The sequence below is a fragment of the Bombus huntii genome, chromosome 17 (genome assembly GCF_024542735.1).
Source record: "Bombus huntii isolate Logan2020A chromosome 17, iyBomHunt1.1, whole genome shotgun sequence".
Lineage (NCBI taxonomy): Eukaryota > Metazoa > Arthropoda > Insecta > Hymenoptera > Apidae > Bombus > Bombus huntii.
The window spans coordinates 5,411,750-5,427,649 of NC_066254.1; the positions used below are offsets into that span (position 1 = coordinate 5,411,750).

The 15,900-nt window shown below is 40.7% G+C and overlaps 1 protein-coding gene across 5 annotated transcripts in view; it reads left to right on the forward strand.

Moving 5' to 3' along the window:
* The first annotated feature begins 12,951 nt into the window (after window positions 1–12,951).
* Window positions 12,952–15,900, forward strand: part of LOC126875184 (venom serine protease Bi-VSP-like) — a 111,694-nt gene continuing 108,745 nt past the window's right edge. For 2 of the 5 annotated variants that reach the window (XM_050637945.1, XM_050637946.1), the window contains exon 1: window positions 12,952–13,839. The gene's annotated coding sequence lies outside the window, so the exon portion shown is untranslated. The remainder of the gene's footprint in view (window positions 13,840–15,900) is intronic. The other 3 variants (XM_050637944.1, XM_050637942.1, XM_050637941.1) reach the window with 3 other exon arrangements.

Consider the following 15,900-nt stretch of genomic DNA (forward strand, 5'->3'; position numbering starts at 1 on the left):
GTTCGTGGAACGACAGGGGGGAGCCAAGGACGGGGAGTCGACGTTTACGACTCGGTGGTCCATCAAAGAGCCAACGTGCATCAGGCTGCCACCACGCCATCTTCCACTCACAGACACCCTTTGAATCATTCTCAGTTGAGCGTGAACAATCTTTCTCAACGATTGAATCACTCGCACGCTCTTAATCTGTCCACGTTGTCCACGTCGAAGCATTCTGTGAACAGCGTCAGTCCTGTTGCCGGTGGAAATAACAATAACAATAATAATAATCTGTCGACTACATTGGGGGTGATATCCCCGGCGCCGCTGCACCAGGACAACAGACCTAAAGCGAATGGAGGCTTTGATATCTCGAGACTGTCCAGATTACCCAGTCAGGCGACACCTTCGCCTGCACCTGCTCTTCAGGGTACGACTACCGGGGGACAGTTAACCGGTCCCGGTTCCACGGCGTACCCCTTGAACGCTTCCTGGTCGTCGTCCCTGTCAAGGAATCACAAGGACCACGAGGTTGGCGCGAAAGAGACGTTGACCAGTTTGGGTTTATTGTGTCTAGTGTCGTTGTTACTGGCGCTACTCTCGTTGATCTTCTTGCTGAAGATCTCACCGTTAACGGTGACGCCGAGTAGCCTGATCAGCCCGGAAGAGTATACGATTGTCTACGAGGTGACGTTAGCGCTGTGCGCACTCGCCCTCTCCCTAAACCTCTGCTGTCTCCTCGTGTGCGCTATACAGTTCCTCTTCACTGTGAAACTCGTCAAGACTTCGTATCAAGGACATTGGTGAGTAGAGTTTTCGTTTTATGCCACGTTGGGTAAATCTGTGATTTATAACGCTTTAAATACCTTTGTACATAATCCGTACTTTACTCAACCCGAAGGTCGAACAAGGTGTGAAAAATATGTACGTTTAAAGTTTGTATCCTTAAGATACTGTTATCTTTGAAAATCCGGAAGTCAAACAAAATACACAAAGAGAAACTTCTAAAAGTGCAAATAAACATTGAGATACAAATATCCTTTAATCCGAACTATACATATGATGGAAAGAGGACTCTCATAGTCATCGACATTTTCCCTCCTAAATGTCAACAGCATCCATATTTACATTGTTGCTGTTGTACATGTAACTTTCCAAACTTACTTAGGTATTGATAAAGAAAAGAAAAATAAGCATTTTCCTGGTAGCTGGGAATTCGCGGGATTCGCGGTCGAACGATGATTACCATTAATTTCTATAATCTGGCGACGCTATCCTCAATCAAGATTATCCTTGTGCCGGAATATAAGTTCTCATTCGTCCATGCGTGGCCTATCTGTGTGCGTCTGGAACAATGGCAGTGTCCCGTATCCCGTGCGATATATCAGAGGCCTGTCTAGTGTTTCTTCTCACGCGGCCTGGAGGACGAAACGCAAAAATTCACGTCCTGTACTTGACGTGCAAGCGTTCACCGACCGCGTGTCCCGTTTTTACCGATCAAACACGTGTCTGCAATCACAATACGATACTGTATGGTGAGATGTATCCGTAAATGCGTATGTTTCATGACGCGAACCTTGAAAATGAAAATTACACTTTCGTTTATTCCTCGAGCGTCGTGCACGCAGGAAATCGTATAATAATTTTATTAGTAAGATTTTTTTTTATATAAACTACTGTTACGCCACGAGGCTTACCACGGGCTGTATTTTCTAACCGTCGCTCGCGGTCCTACAACGTCGCAGACGGATCGTCGCGGCTGCCCGGCAAACAAACATTGTAGTGGCAAGCGCATGGTTCATTAAGCAGGGCGATCTCCAGAAACGTCGACTCGTGGCCGTTATTTTACCTCGCGTAAAAGAATGTGGCGTGATCCGAACGTAGTGGGTGTCACGTAAAATAACAAAATAAAAAAGGAATTTGAGGTAAAAATAAAAAAGAAAACTTTATTTTTTTTCTAACATCAATACACTTTACAATTTACTTCCGAACTCTAGGCGTGACTTTCTAAGACTGACTCTTATGATTTTACTTTCGATCGGATCCGATTACTTTCTTTTGTCATCCCTCAACATCCCCACCGTCCATGCATTTGCTAGGCGTCCGCGATCGTTGCCACGTGCTCTTTCTTCTAGAACCTTCGGTGGAAGGACCGTTGGGATGTTGATGGTTCATTAGGCACTTCAGCGATATACATTGTCGCCGAGTGCCGCCACATCTTTATCTCTATCGTCAGTCCGTCGGATTTGAAGTATGCCGGTCGTGACATACCCCCCTGGTTAGATTGATCTTGGTCCTCTAAGATCGTAGTAGAATGGAATTATTTAAATGTAGATCAAAGGATATGTTTATGCTTTTTTTTCAGGAATCGCTATGAATTGATTTTCTGCATGTTATGGTACAAAAGTTATTTCGTTAATCTTAAATATAGCAATTTTACAATATTTGTTAGTGTTCGAGAAGCTAATAATTTCAGAGGCGTAATCATGTTGTAGTTTTCGATCGTGAATTGGTTGGGTTTGTTTACAAAGCGTAATTCCTATCCCGTGAATTTAAGGCAACTAATTAAGGGTATTGTTACTAGTGCTAGGGTCAGCATTATCCTGAAAAAAGTACGCTTTCAATCGGTTACCATGTATCTTTTTCTTAGCATTGTCGATAGAAATAATGTAATAAGGAGTTTTCACATCGTTAATTCTGTAGGGTCCTAACCATTCAATGTCCAACTTATCTCTTTTATGGTCGTTGTGAATTAAAACAAAGTCTCCTTTCCTAAACACAGTCTGAGTTTTAACAATCTTTCTTTCTTGGTCTCGCTTGTATCGTTGCTTATTCTGAATAAGTGTTTTGTGAGCTGTTTCCCAATATTTATTCAACTGTTTTTGCCAAAGTGAGTACATATCATCATAGGTAAGTGTGGGAAATTTGGATATTGCGGAAGGTAAGTTAGCTTTTCGCCCAAAGGTCAATTCAAAGGGAGAGAATCCTGTTCCTTCATGTTTCGCGGTGTTGTACCCTAAACAAATGAAATTAAGTACTTCATCCCATTCTTTGTCATTGTCGTGTAATGCAGTACGAATTAAATCTTTAACTGAGGCATGCGTTCTTTCGAGGGATCCGTTACTTTGTGGGTGAAATGAAGTTGTTTTGATGTGTTTGATTTTAAAAGCTTCTTCAAATTTCGTCATTAAATCACTAACAAAATTTTGTCCCTGATCTGTTAGGATTGTTTTTGGTGCCGAAAATATGTAAATATAGTGTTCAATAAGCGCGTTAATTATGGATTCAGTTCGTTGCGTTTTAAGGGGAACTAGTATCAGATATTTCGTAAGTTCATCGTGTATTGAAAGTATGTATTGGTTTCCGCGTTTGGTTTTCGTCATCGGTCCTATGATGTCCATAGCGATTTTGTCGTTAGGGTTAAGTGGCGTGTCTGAGATTTGTGGGGATTCTTTGGGTCTGATACGTGTTAGTTTCTCCTTTTGACATGTGTCGCATGTTTTCACAAAGTTTTCTACTCTTTCTAAAAGTCCGGAAATTTTGAATTTATCCTTGATCCGTTGATACGTTTTCTGTATCCCTAAATGTCCTACGGTGTCGTTATGGTTTTCCTTTATTGCTTGTATTATTTCGTTTTCGTCTAGTTTTAAGATGGGATTAGGTGCATAAGTAATTTTCTTGTACGTGTCGTTAAAATATATTAGCATGAGTTTAATCTGTGTTTTCTCTAATTCAGTGAAGTCGTTATTTCCTATGCCGATTTTTGTTGTATCTTTAAGAATTTTGTAAAGTCTTCTGATCCAAAGTGTCTCGTCGTATTCTCCTAAGTCGTTTCGAGTTAATTGGTAAAATGTTTGGTCATTTGGTTTAATTTCTAAGAGTTTCGGATTCTCGTTGTTGTCTTTCCATGCGTTGAATGAATTAGTGTGATCAATTACTAGGTCGAGGTTAACTACTTCGTCGCGAGTTACTGCGTGAACTCTAGATAAAGCGTCTGCAGCTGTGTTATCTTTACCCTTTGTATATTCGATTTCATAGTCATATTCTTCGAGTCTAAGTCTCCAACGAATCAGTCTGCTAGAAGGGTCTTTGCAATTGTGTAGCCACTTAAGAGCTTGGTGGTCGGTTCGAATAATGAAGCGTCGTCCTAACAAATATTGTCTTAATCTTTTCACGGCCCATACGATGGCTAAGAGTTCCTTTTCTGTCGTGGTATAGTTTCGTTCGGGTGGATTCAGTGTTCTTGAAATGTAACAACAAGGATGACCGTCTTGCGACAGTATTGCTCCTAGTCCTTCGTTACTTGCGTCGGTAGTTAAGGTAAAGGTTTTGTTAAAGTCTGGATAAGCTAATATTGGGAAATTACAGAGTTTGTCTTTTAAAGTATCAAAGCTAATCTGGTGTTTGTCAGTCCAATGGAATGGTGTGTCCTTTTTTGTTAAGTCTGTAAGGCTTTTCGCGATTTTGGAAAAGTTTCGAATAAATTTGCGATAATAACCTGCTAAACCTAAGAATGATTTCACGTCCGTGGCATTGCGGGGTAATCGAAAGTTTTTTACAGCGTCTAATTTCTTGGGGTTTGGTTTGACTCCTTCGGATGAAACTACATGGCCTAAGTATTCTAATTCCGGTTTTACGAATTCACATTTGTCCGGTTGCAATTTAAGTCCTAATTCTCTGAGTCTCTGAAATACTATCGCGAGGTTTTCGTTATGTTCTTGAATCGTTTTTCCGAATATCACTATGTCATCCAAATAAACAAAGCAGTATTTTCCTACAAGTCCAGCTAAGGCTCTGTCCATTAATCTTTGAAAGGTAGCGGGTGCGTTTTTAAGTCCGAATGGCATTCGATTGAAATGAAAATGCCCTTGCGGTGTCGAAAAAGCGGTATATTTTTTAGATTTCTCGTTCATTGGAATTTGATGGAATCCTGAGGATAAATCAAGCGCCGAAAAGAATTTTGCGTTTCCTAGTTGTGTTAAAATGTCGTCTATATCAGGTAAAGGGTAAGCGTCTTGTTCTGTGAGTTCATTTAGTTTCCTGAAATCGATAACTATCCTCCATTTCTGTTTTCCTGAGGCGTCTAATTTTTTCGGAACTACCCATACCGGAGAGTTATAAGGGGATTCGGATTCTTCTATAATATTTTTCTTCAACATGTCTCCTATTTGTCGCGAAATCTCGTCACGGTGACATTCCGGTGGTCTATACGATCGTGTGTTAATAATTTTGTCTTTGGTTAACGAAATTGTGTGCTGAGTTAAATTAGTACAGGGTAAAAGATCGGTTTCTAAATTAAAGATGTCAATATAATGAAGGATAATCTTTTCGATGGATTCACGGATTGGTTTTTCAATGTGATCTGTTCTCACTAGGCTTTTTAGTTTTGATACGTTGGAAAAGTCATGAGAATTTTGAATATTGCTAGAAATTTCAACGTTTTGCTCTCCAGTGTTGATAAAACATACTTTAGTTGGTTTGCCTTCCAAATAGATTGTTTGAACTCTGTTTTCTCCAGGAGTCAAATGTATTGGTTTCTGAAATAAAATGGTTTTGTCGTTTAATCGGATTTTGTCATTGGATATTGAATAGTTATACTTCTCTAAACATGGTAGCCCAATGATTCCGTCTTCGATAATAGGGAAATTGTTCGGTACTATGTGAAAAATGTGATTTTGTCCAAAAATTCGTTTCGTTACGTATTCGTTAGTTTCGTACTTGTCTCGTCCCATAGAAAATTTTTGTTTAGGCCCTATTTGTATCGCGTTGACAGTTTTGTTACGTTTCACCAGGTTTATCCCTGCTCCTGTGTCGACCAGAAATACTCGCTCTTCGGTTCGGGTTGACAAAGGTATTGCGAGTAATCTTCCCGTGGCGATGTTGACTCGTATGTCTCGTACGGTTCGTCCATCTCCTGGTTCGATGTTGTTTCTTGTATTTCGTCCCATTCCTGGACTGCCTGGAATCCTTGCGGGTGGTCGATCGCGCTGGCTCGGTGGTAGAAAATTTTGACACTTGTTGGCAATGTGTCCCAGCTTTCCGCACTTGAAGCACTTCATCTGCGCGCGTTCAGCAGGTGATCTATTTTCTACTTGGTTAAATGTAGCAGGTTTCTGAGCTACTGGCGTGTTAGGCGATCTTGATGGTACATTAGATCGTCTTACCTGCATATGCTGGTTGTCGGGGCGATTACTAACCGAAGGTAAGCGATTACATGACCAATTAGGTTGTCGTTCTTCTCGCAAGTAGCGTTCTACATCGGCTGCCTTTTTTTCAGCTTCCGGAAGATTCAAGGGTTCACTGCTTAATAGTATTCGCCCTATGTCGCGTCTGAGTCCCTTTAGGTACACACGAACAGTCTTCTTCGTGATTTCTTCAGTCATAATTTTACGTGTTAGTGGTTGTGGGTACTCATTGGTTACTGCGTACAGCAAACGGTTGAGTATTCTTCTAAACCGAATATTAAAACTTTGCACTGATTCCTCGCGTCCCTGTCTCAACTCTCGTAATTGTTCTTGGTACTCATCCGAAGTCACTTGTGCTGCTAAGTTATTTCTCAGTGCGTCGTACAGATCACTGTAACACTCAATAGGAATGTTGCGAATACTTTGGGCTGCTTTCCCCACGATTTTTTCCACTTTTATTGCTTTTAGCAATAGATCTTGCTCCATACAGCGATCCTTCATACTTCTCACTTCTTTGATGAAGTCTTCAACTCCTACATCATCATCTCCGTTGAGCGTTGGGATGTAGCGTATTGCATCCTTAGCTCGTAGAGTGGGAGGAGCGGGCGAAAAATAGCCTCTTTCTTCCACCTCGGGTTGTTCGCTGTCGAGGTGGACAGGTGGGGTGTCTGAAGCTGCTAACCCTGACAGTTTGCGTGCTTTTGCCATATTCACAGTACGATTGATTGCTGTCGACGCACTTTCATTGTCTTCGGTGATAATGGAAGCAAATTCATCGGTCGCAGGGGATCCGAACCCAGTCCGTAGCGCTGCGACGGTTTTCCCGAGATTCTCGATTTCTGCTGCCCTGTGTCTGTTCTCTTCGTCATTTTGCATAGACAAACGTAACATTTCCTCTCGTAAAAGGGCAATGTTCTCGTTCTGTTTTTGAATACTGTCCCATATTGCTCGCAACATTGGGTCAGTTGAGGTTGAAGTTTGAGATTCGTTTGCCTTAGACATTATTGCGCTGATTTATAATTTTCAGACGAAGACGAGTCTTGGCTACTGAAGCTAAATTTTCTTTCACGGTAACGTACACAGGAATTCAGTTTACCTTTTATTGTTACTTCACTTGGTTCGTGATAGTTACTTTGTTGTTGCGGATGACCGTAGTCCCAAATAATTCGATCTTCCGTAGATGATGAATGTCTTTTGGTTTCCGAACAAACACTTTTCACTATCCTGGCAGGATCGCCAAAATGTCACGTAAAATAACAAAATAAAAAAGGAATTTGAGGTAAAAATAAAAAAGAAAACTTTATTTTTTTTCTAACATCAATACACTTTACAATTTACTTCCGAACTCTAGGCGTGACTTTCTAAGACTGACTCTTATGATTTTACTTTCGATCGGATCCGATTACTTTCTTTTGTCATCCCTCAACATCCCCACCGTCCATGCATTTGCTAGGCGTCCGCGATCGTTGCCACGTGCTCTTTCTTCTAGAACCTTCGGTGGAAGGACCGTTGGGATGTTGATGGTTCATTAGGCACTTCAGCGATATACATTGTCGCCGAGTGCCGCCACATCTTTATCTCTATCGTCAGTCCGTCGGATTTGAAGTATGCCGGTCGTGACATGGGGGTCGCCTTCCAGAAAAGACGAAAATAATCGAAGGGCGGGCAGTTCCTTCTGACGAGTCAAACGTGACACACCGAACATATCAGACCAATAGCAAACGAATTTATCTAGAGATCAAAGTCGAGTCAAATTTCTGTAACATCTTCATCAGATTATTGTAAAATATATTGTTCTATGTTAACCTGTTAATACAGTGTTACATTCATCAAACCACCTCTGTTATCCAAAACGAAACAGGGGAACGACTATTTCGCGGCGTCGATTAACATGATCGTAGCGAGAATTTACAACTCTCGTTGACGTGCTATCTCGCGATCGCGTCTCTCCGCGAACGGTCGTAATATTTGGTCCTTCGAGCCGGATCACGTGCCAGTGAAGAGTGCACTTACCAGTGTCCACACAGTGCCACGTGACTTTATCAAAACCAGCAGCGGGAGCGGGAGCAACCACTACAGCGAAACCAGTGACGTCAGGCGCGTCATCTTCGAAGAAGCACATCCCATTGGCAAGGGAACGCAACCACGCAGCCTTCCGCCGCAGCTGGACAGTCATCAACGCAACGAATTTCACAACTTAAGAATACAACCGAACGAGTGGCCGTCGGGAAGGAACAAGGCGTTCCTCACCAAACATACACGCGACCTCACGCCGCACGACAGTAAGGTAAGCTCGTTCCTTATTTCGACCATCTCCTATCCTCGGCAACGATGACGAGCGAAGACCAACTCATCTCCCTGCGTCGGAGACGAGGCTATTGTAGCGGCCGATTCACATACTTATCGAACCGACTGGACGAGTACGAGCAATCCGGGAGTCAGCAAAACTCCTTATTAACGAACTACGAGAAACAACTGACCGAAGTTGCGAATCAATTCGAAGCGATCCAACTCGAGTTAGAAGTATTAGACGAGGAGGAACAAGCGCGCGGCTTCGAAATAAGGGATCAGTACGTCGCGGTAGACACAAAGCTACAAAATCTTCTGAGGAACGCGCAAGCAGCTTCGCCGTCGACATCCATAAACCTTCCAACCTGTGCATCATCCGCAAGTTTAAATCCGATAGCCATTAAATTACCAGATCTTCGGCTCCCTACTTTTGACGGAAGCCTAGAAAAATGGAACACGTTTTATGATACCTTTTCTTCCACAATCGATAAAAATCCTAGTCTCACGGACATACAGAAATTCCATTACCTGCAGTCCGCCCTGCAAGGAGAAGCAGCCGAGTGTTTAAACGCGTTACCCCCTTAGTAATGTAAACTACAGTCAGGCTATAGCCGTTCTCAAGGAGAGTTTCGAATGTTCACGATACACAGCTTTCAATCGCTGCATGGCAATAATTGATTATCCAAGGATAACCAAAGAATCTCCAACGGAATTAAGGCGTTTAGTCCACACATTTAAACAACACCTATGTCGGAGATGAAAGAACACCGGAGCCTTTGGAATTTTGGATAATCCCGCAACATTGTAACCTAGAGTCTACTATAGCTGTAATTGAACAATTGTAGTTATTCAATCCGATTGTAATTGTTCGAGAGTTGTGATAATGAGCTTGGGCTCGAGGCGACAGTCAGTCGCCGAACGTAGCCGCGGTCACGGAATGAACGCTTTGTCTAACAAAGGTATGGAGTAGCTCTATAGCTCTCTTTAAAAGAAATATTCGTGGCGACACGCGACAGTAAACATTCCAACGGTCTCTGTCCCGTAGCTCGCCACACGCAGACCCTATTCTTCGAGTAAGATGATTGCCAGATGTCGATGCGTCTCCGCAGTACATGTTCAGCTAGCCCGAGGGCCTGTTATAAATCTTAAGATTTAGTCAACTAAAGTCCTTCAAACAGACAAACGGTCTTTGTCCCAACTACGGGAAAATAGGGGAGACCTATTTTTCAACGAGCGGCGTCTCCCACTAGCAACTTTCCCTCGAGGGCGGCTAGCATCTTTTTCTAACCACCGATATGGAGATTGACCAATTAGCAGCAACGCCAATTTCCCTTACTTTCTGGACGAAGGCTTTTCTCGACGAATCCGATGATCTCGTGTCCTTAGACACGCCCCATTATAGTTTTCCTCTGTGGCATCATCGGGACGGGAAAGGCATTCTCGCTCGCGATCTCACTGATGAAAGGAGTAACCCTTTACGACCAGTGAATATTACGCATCCGACTTAGATTTTGTGAGCCCGTACATCCACTATTCCGTTGACCGCGGATTCGTTATTGCACTTAGGATCATTGTCATTAGTTTCTCGAGTATCTAATTACCACGGTTACTTATCCGGTTCTATAATAATCGTATTTGCACTAGTCAATGTCTTCTCTATTGCATAACGACAACGTGTAACCCAAACGAAGATTCGTTTCACGCCCCTAACCCTAATTCTAAAGTAAACCCGACATATATAATAATTCTATATTGAAAAAAATATGAAATTAACATGATATATACATTACTACATAAGTTATATATAAAATATAAGTTATATATAAAATATACTTGCCTACTGACTGATATGAATTTCTTTCGGTCTCGAATGCGTTAAAAAAGAGCGCAAAGAAGTCGAAATTACTTATTGTAATTAGTAAAACGACCTGAGAGGCAGACAGATACAAGAAAGAAGGAATATTATATTAGCTGCATTTTTGTAGCCATTATATAGGGTTTCGATCGCATAATTAATCAGTATCAACTTACCAGTCTTTAACGGAAGGACAAAAAGAAGAGCAGACGGCACACAGACCGCAATCATGATCATTTTCAAGTAGAATCTCAAGCTGCCGTACATCTTCGAAAACTTCGTTAGTCGTAAGGGATCAAAGGATGATGTCCGCGCTGCGGAAAATAGATGAGAAGCGGCTATTTCAACAACCACCGTGTAGGTACTGCACTAGCCAGAAGTATCTGCGACAGAAATCAGAATACACTCGTTTTCGCATGGTTGGATCAATTTCGCGTGGGACTAACCTGATTGAATGCTTGAAATTGACGCTTGGATTCTTTCCAGATTAACTAGCTTTGCCCCTCCCTCCCTTTATCTATTTTCTTAGATCGACTTAGACTGCCACAACATATTATCTTTCTTCTTTTCTTTTCTTTTCTTTTCTTTTCTTTTCTTTTCTTTTCTTTTCTTTTCTTTTCTTTTCTTTTCTCTTCTTTTGATCTTTTAAAGCCCTAAATCGCTGGCTATTTTGTATACTATATATTTTGTACACTCAATTACGCTGTAAGTCATAAGTACATATGTTTTACAACGTTATTTGTCATATTTCAGTTAAACCCCAGAAAAGCCAGAAATATATTTTCAGCATATTTTAACGCGCCCCTGGCAAAGATCTCAAAAACGAGTTGCGGCACAATTTAAAGCGACAAATAGCATCGCGTGTCTCGTTGTGGTAACACACGGTTCGCCAGTTTTTTTTTTTTTGATATCGGTGACTGCCATATTCTCTTGAGTTTCCAAATCGTAAAGAATCTTTCCCCAGGGATTGGTCAACTGTGTATGTCCCCATGCGACGTAACTTGCTTAAGGAACACGAGCCGGTGATATGCAGGCAACGTATAATTGATTATCATTCGCTCTGGAACGCTGAAGTAATGACCAGTGCAGTGGTCCAGTGGTCATATTGAATGCCGCTGGATATATCAGCATTTGGCAACCTAACCCAGAGAAGCAGGAAATATGAAGCCACCGAATACCAATTAACTCCGTAGTTGCACGGTTCACATTCCATCATTTCTGAATATGCGAGGACAGTCCTCTTATTGTGCTTTTAATTCTTTTATTTGTTTCATTTTCAGCAAATATACTGGTTTTTTAAATTAAGCTTCTTTTTATACAGAGTTACAGATTATATTAATTTTATATAGAATATATTTAAGAAAGATATTTAATTTTTTGCTAGTTAAGTATGGATCGATTAAGTTACTGTACCTTTGTTCCGATAAATGCGTGCCATTTCCTCGAATCTAATATCATAGCAAATGCCAATACCTATTTTGCAGCCCTTAACATCGAACGTCGTTAGGGAGTTACCAGGACTGAGTGAATCACTCTCTCGAAAAGTAATCTTATTAGGAATGTCGATGTCGAATAGATGTACCTAATAACATAAAAATGTAGTCGCTAATTCTATTGCTGCAACTTTTGTAATTTAATATCAAAGTTACCAACTCCTAAACTTTAATTATTTTTTATTTAATAACTGACAGCGTTTTTATCACTTTCTTTTATTAAAAAATCCTATCATTTAATAATGTTTAAAAAGGAGAAAAAATAAGTATAATAATATTTTAAGTATGTGAAAAATTTATACAACACAAACACATTACAACAAAAATGGGCGTTTCCCGTATCATAACGTATTTTATAAACCGTAAATTATAGAATTGGTTATAGTATACGTATGTACATATGTATATTCCTAAATTATTCCTAGATAGAGTCACTTTCTTCGCCCCAATATTTTCAAATTCAAAGCCATAAAGGAATATATTACTTACCTTTCGGTGTTTTGCTATCAAAGTTCCATCGGGACCCCAAATAGTACAGGTATTGTACAATTTATCGCCCTCTATTTCAGGCATCGTACCACCAACTACATAGATGTTGTTTTCTTTAGCTGCGTTCGATGAAGCAACGCTCGTTTCACCATCAGGAATACTCTCGGCGTATTTTGGAAAGTACTCTGCATTGCAATATTTCAATTAATGAAAAATAACTGTCTTTTGTTCCAACCATAAATTAAATTGAAATGTTTGTCAGTTTTTTATTTTTTAAATTATTAAAATAACTAAGTTTTATATTTCGACTTAATTAAATATGCAATTACTTAGCTAATAGTATATATAATAAATTGTTTCTACAGGTTCAAAATGAAAAATGAATATTTAGAAATATTTAATTACGACAATGCTATTTGTGTTAGCATCAGTGGCTTGTTACTCAACGACTTTGCTAGTACTTTTTCAAACATAAAGTTAGTTTTCAATTAACACTTACACTAGAGGCGGAATTATAAATGCAAAATAATTGATAATACTAATTTATAAGTACCTAATTATTAGTATCTTAAAAAATATATTTATACAAAAATCACGATAATCATGAAAATGGGGAAATCCTATATTCTCGAATCAATTCACAATTTATTTTGTGTATTAATTAGATTCCGCTCTCATCAGTACGTACTCACTGGCGACATCGAGAAAATGTATCGGCAATTCCTCGTACGACCAGAGGATCGGAAATATCAAAGGATATTATGGCGCAGCGCGAGTGGAGAAACAGAAACATATGAGCTTAACACAGTAATACTCTTATCATAGAAATAGAAGCAGTCCTCAATTCCCGCCCGCTGACTCCTATCTCCACCGATCCAAATGATCTCCTAGCCCTCACTCCCGGACATTTCCTCAGTGGCGATTCATTAATGTGCTTACGTGATCGAGATTTCAGAGACACTCCATCGAGCCGACTCTCCAAATGGCAGCATATCCAACAGCTTAAACAACATTTTTGGAACCGCTGGCATAAGGAGTATTTGAACGAGCTAACCAACCGCAATAAATGGAGCAAGGGTGGACACAGCATCCAAAAGGGCACAATCGTCATCCTCAGAGAGGACAACGTTCCCTCCATGCATTGGCTTCTGGGCCGAGTTATCAAGGTTCATCCAGGCGCCGATGGTGTCATCCGGACAGCTACAGTTCAGACGGCAAAGAGCATTTTGGATCGGGGCGTCAAAAGGCTTGTCCCACTGCCAATTCAACCCGATCTCGAGAAACCCGAACAACTAGCCATCGAGACGAAATAAGATGGGAACCTCAACCACACCTCGCTAGTTTGATCGGTACCCTCTCAACGGGGGGAGAATGTTACGCCATGCGGCTTACCATAGGTCATATTCTTAACTATCGATCGCGGCACTATAATGTCGCAGACGGATCGTCGCGTCTGCCCGGCAAACAAACATTGTAGTGGCAAGCGCATGGTTCATTAAGCAGGGCGACTTCCAGAAACGTCGACTCGTGGCCCGTATTTTACCTCGCTGTAAAAGAATGTGGCGTGATCCGAACGTAGTGGGGGTCGCCTTCCAGAAAAAACGAAAAAAATCGAAAGGCGTTCAGAACTTTTCGAGAAGTCGAACCGTCAACACATGTGGTATGTCGCGCATTACTTATCAACCAAAACGCAGTTACATTTTTTTTGTTCCATTTATATCTTTCTAGTTAATAAGTTGTTGAAATAAACATTAATTTATTTGTGTTAATTCTGTGGAATTTCATTGAACTACCCTTATTATCATAATCGAAATAAGGGGATCGATCAGTTCGTGGCGTCGATTATTTAATCGTAACGGGAACTTACAACTCTCGTTGACGTGCTATCTCGCGATCGCGTCTCTCCGCGAACGGTCGAAACGCCTATTTTTTAATGAACGACGTCTCCCACTAGAGACTTTCTCTCGAGAGCGGCTAGCATCCTTTTCTAACCACCGATATACAAATTGACCAATTAGCAGCAATGCCAATTTCCCTTACTTTCTGAACGAAGATTGTCCTCGACGAATCCGATTTTTCCTCTGCAATATTTTTAAAGCTACACATTTCGAATTTTCCAATTATGCCGAAACAATTGCGTGAACCACTCTATATATTCCATACAATAAACTATTTTTTGCGTTTTAGAGTAGTTGAATATTTTATTAAAATACTCTGAGCAATTCTCAGGTTTCTGTGAAAACAAGATAACCCAAATGTAGTTGTGTTTCCTTCAGAATTATGCAGATTTTATTTGAAATATGTGAGGTGTAAGTGACCCCGACGTGATCGAGCTAATGAGATTTCAATTATAGTGATTCCGGGCGCGCTAACGATATGTCAAACAAGAATAAAACAGTTACGACCAGTGAAGAGTCCGCGTGCCTTTGACGATGCCCTAGAAAATAGTGCTATGGTTCTCCTTACTAGAGAGATAGCTCGCGGCGGCGAGCATCGCGGGCGATGAAGAAAAATCTACCGCCCTCCAAGGGTGTCTAGAACCTGAGTACTTAGAGCGAATCGAGGACATAGCGTTGAATCCCCTGGCCACCACAATATGATAAACTCAAGGACGAAACACTTCTCTCTCCTTTTCCTTTATTTGTCGGCTCTACATCCATCCCCCTTGCTTACTCAAGTTGCTGTTTGTCTATATACGATTCAGCAGCTATGGAACCACATATGGGCAAGATGGATTGACAGAAAGGAAGCGGAGGATTTTCGCGATGGAGGATGTAATTGAAGGATGAGCGTTGTAATGAATTGGTTTTGGTTTGTAAATATATTTGTTATGTTCTTGCAGCACTTCTTCTTTGCATTCTCAAGTGCCTTGGACGGCCTTTAGGAGAGAACAAAGACACAAATGATAATTGTAGCTGCTGGCTGTAGATGTCGCTGCTAGGGTACTGCTGTATTTTCTTTTCATTTAAGAATCGTGGAAGAAAAATCGGACTACGGTCGCCGGGATTTAAGAACCCAGATCCCGAACGTTCGTAACTTGAGGCGCTAACCACTGCGCTGCCGTTGTCTGGTATTAGTTAGTGTCGAGTTGTCGTATTTGTGCTGTCGAGTGCCGCCATATATGTATGCATTTATGAATTGAGTGGTTTACAAGTAATTACAATCGATATACATTACAAGTAATTACAATTTATTACAAATGACTCGCTGTGCATATTACTATAACAGTCAGTACTAATTCTATAGATCAGCAGCATTATAACTTTCCAATAAACAACCGAAAATCACGTCGTTGAATAATAAATGCATTCACTGTAGAACGAAATTATTATTACGAATATAAGAGAAACGATTTAAAAACCATGTATTTTTTCATTTAAATTATTTGCATTTGCAAAGGGAGATACAAAATTTTAACAACGTTGCAAATTATAAAGACACAAATTACAGTTTCGTGTTTAAGTTATTGTTCAGAGTTTGTTGGAATACAACGATATTAATCGCATACAGATGAGGTGATTGATCGAACGGATTCTTTCCTTCGTTGTTCAGCGATATCCTCATTAGCGTGCATTCGTGAGATGTACCACGGCGGCTAGCACGTGCATGC